The sequence below is a fragment of the Otolemur garnettii genome, unplaced genomic scaffold, assembly GCF_000181295.1.
Source record: "Otolemur garnettii isolate 467f Iridium unplaced genomic scaffold, OtoGar3 scaffold00024, whole genome shotgun sequence".
NCBI classification, from domain to species: Eukaryota; Metazoa; Chordata; class Mammalia; order Primates; family Galagidae; genus Otolemur; species Otolemur garnettii.
In genome coordinates this window covers 18,882,059-18,885,208 of record NW_003852419.1, presented here as the reverse complement: position 1 = coordinate 18,885,208, position 3,150 = coordinate 18,882,059, and the positions used below count along the sequence as shown (strand labels likewise).

Genomic DNA, 3,150 nt, shown 5'->3' with positions numbered 1-3,150 from the left:
AGAGGTTTGCATTTGCCACACTCTCAGAATTTTAGGAATACACCTTTCCTCAAAGTTTTAGGCATTCACTGTCCCCTTTTACCATTAGTGTCACTTTCACTACTGCTATTTACTTGAGGTTTGGGTATTAAAGAATAGAGAAAAGAAAGAAAACAAAGCACATAGAATTTTCCTTACTCTCTCTGTATGTTACGAAACTCGTTTCCGACTCCTCCAGCCAGATCTAGAAGTCGTCTCCTGGGGTGCTCTCTGCGTACACTGATCTGTGCTTTAGGCTTCAGGATGCATTGACTTCACACTAAGGATATCAAAGGGAAAACCAGTAAGTTCTCTGTAGGCTCGGTGGTACTTCAGATCATGTCTCTTTCTCCAAACTTCCGACTTCTATGTACTTTTCAGAGTCCTCAAATAAATGAACCATGCATTCTTTCTAGGTTTATAAGTTCAGTAGGAGAAATAGGGTGGGACGTGCTCACTCTATCTTACTTGGAACTGGAAACTTCTTAAAGTAGCAATGTAGGAGAATATAATTCAAAGTATAATTTTTTGGTTTTACAATATTTTAAAGCTGACTGAATATAAATATTTTTTAAAAGATATTTCTAGGCCCAAATACAGTATTGCCCTTGGAATCCAAATGCCCCAGAACTTAAACAACTTGGGAAATGAATGAAAAATTCAAGCAAACGTTGACCAAAATCCAAACGCTACTTTGGAATCTGAATGTCCAGCATGTTGCTCCTGTGTTTTTGTGCATACGTTTTCCCCAGCACTTAGGCCATATACTTTGTTGTTCAGTCCATTGTCGGAAGCTTTAGTAAAAGCATCTCATGTGATTTCTGTTGCTCCTTTTATGCTTTTGTCCCTGTCTTATGTGTGTTTTTTTAATATTACTAAGTTGAATAAAAATGTAAGTTCATCAAAGGTCCTAAAAAGTATAGTGAGAAAAAGAAGAAAGCTGTTAAAGCTATAATTGAAGTTAAGAAATATATTATTGCTAAGCATGAAAGCGGTACAGGTATGGCTGATCTCGCTACTATGTTCAGGATGCCAATTTTGAAAAATAAAGAAGCTATCAGAGCAGCTGATGTGATGAAAGGGGCTGTGACGTTGACCTCTAGGAGATAGAAAAGTATGGAAGAGATGGAAAAACTCTTCTTAGTTTGAATCAATGAAAAACAGCTGGCTGGTGATATGATTTCTGAGTTGATAATTTGTGACAAAGTCAAGGTCCTCCACAATGATTTAGTGAAAGGCATGCCTGATACTAGTGCTCAAAAGGAAGAGTTAAAGCCAGTAGAGGGTGGTTTGAGAACTTTCAGAAAAGGACTGGGACCCATAGTGGTGTTATGCATGGAGAGGCTGCCAGTTCTAATTTGGGAGCAGGAGAAAAGTTTGTAAAGGAGTTTGTGAACAGTGAGGGGTATATTTTGAATAATTTTATTAAAATTATATTTTATTTTTATTAAAATTTATGTTATATTTTGAATATTTTTATCGCTTCTCGGCCTTTTGGCTAAGATCAAGTGTAGTATATTTTGAATATTTTAATTCAAATATTGTTAATAATTTACCTTAAAATCAAGTATATTTTCTATTAAAATCATTTTGAAAATTTGAGTTTGTGGAAACCAGGAACAGATTAACCCAATGTCTATTTTTTTAAAGGGGAAAAACTGTTTTGGAAACTGAACAATTTGGAACTCAAACAGAATTCCAAATTAATGCTGGAATAGATTAAGTTGGATTCCAAGTCTCACTGTATTAACATTATAATCTGAACTTTTGGATCAATAATTGACTTTTAATAATTGGAAGGTTTAAATTCCAATATTCAATACATTAAAAAATATATATTCACACTCATCGCTCCACTTTTTGTTTTTCTAATTGCAATGTGAATACACTTGCTATTTAAAAAATTTTTAATGTTCAATAATTGGGGGTACATAATATATACCTGTATAGGGTACACATGATGTTTTGATACAGGCATACAGTGTAAATTAATCTAATCAGGATAACTGGGGTATCCACTACCTCAGCCATTTATCATTTCTTTGTGTGAGGAACATTCCAATTCCTCTCTTTTAGTTATCTGCACATTTGCTGTTAATGTTTATTCACCCCCTTTAAAAATGTCACATAAACACAAGTAATTCAGAACTTTGGAGAGGAATTTACTTATGATTCATGACTTACATGGTAGAGATTGACTCATATGGAAGCACACTGTGAAATATATATAAGATTTTGTGTTAGTTAGGATTTGGTTCTGTATGAATGGCAAAAAAGAGAAAAACCCCACATAACAATTTACCAAATATATGTCTACTTTTCTCTCACATAAAGCAGGAAGCAAAAGGTCCAAGGTCGATTTGATGTTCCATTCTCTTAGGAACCCAGGTTCGTTCTTTCTTCCTTTCTCTCTCTTTTTTCAAGACAGTGGCTCACTCTGTTGCCCCAAGCCAGAGTGCTGTTGCTTCAGCCTAGCTCATAACAACCTCAAACTCCTGGGTTCAAATGATCCTCCTGTCTCAGACTCTGGAGTAGGTGGAATGATAGGAACCTGCTACAAAGCCCAGCTAATTTTTCTAGTTTTAGTAGAGATGGGGTCTCATTCTTGCTCAGGATGGTCTCAAACTCCTGAGCTCAAGTGATCTTCCTTCCTCAGACTCCCACAGTGCTAGGATTAGAGGAGTGAGCCATAGGCTCGGCCCAGGTTCCTTCTTTCTTGATGCTTTGCCATGCATGACCTTGATTCACTTATGATTATCTCATGATCTAAAATGGTTGCAATAGCTCCAGCTATCACAGAAAGAAGTAAAGGTAAAGGAGAGGGCATATAGTCCCTCTCTTTCAAGGACACTTCCTGAAAGTTACATATAGCACTTTTATCTTACATCTTTTTATACAGAACATCAGGAGTCCTCAAACTTTTTTTTTTTTTTGAGACAGAGCCTCAAGCTGTCCCCCTGGGTAGAGTGCTATGGCATCACCACTCACAGCAACCTCCAACTCCTGGGCTCAAGCGAGTCTCCTGCCTCAGCCTCCCAAGTAGCTGAGACCACAGGCGCCCACCACAACGCCTGGCTATTTTTTGGTTGCAGCCATTATTGTTGTTTGGCGGGCCAGGCTGGATTCGAACCC

At 37.2% G+C, this 3,150-nt stretch overlaps 1 pseudogene; it reads left to right on the top strand.

Moving 5' to 3' along the window:
* The first annotated feature begins 1,496 nt into the window (after positions 1-1,496).
* Positions 1,497-1,579, top strand: LOC111724628 (annotated as a pseudogene).
* The last annotated feature ends 1,571 nt before the right edge of the window (positions 1,580-3,150 follow it).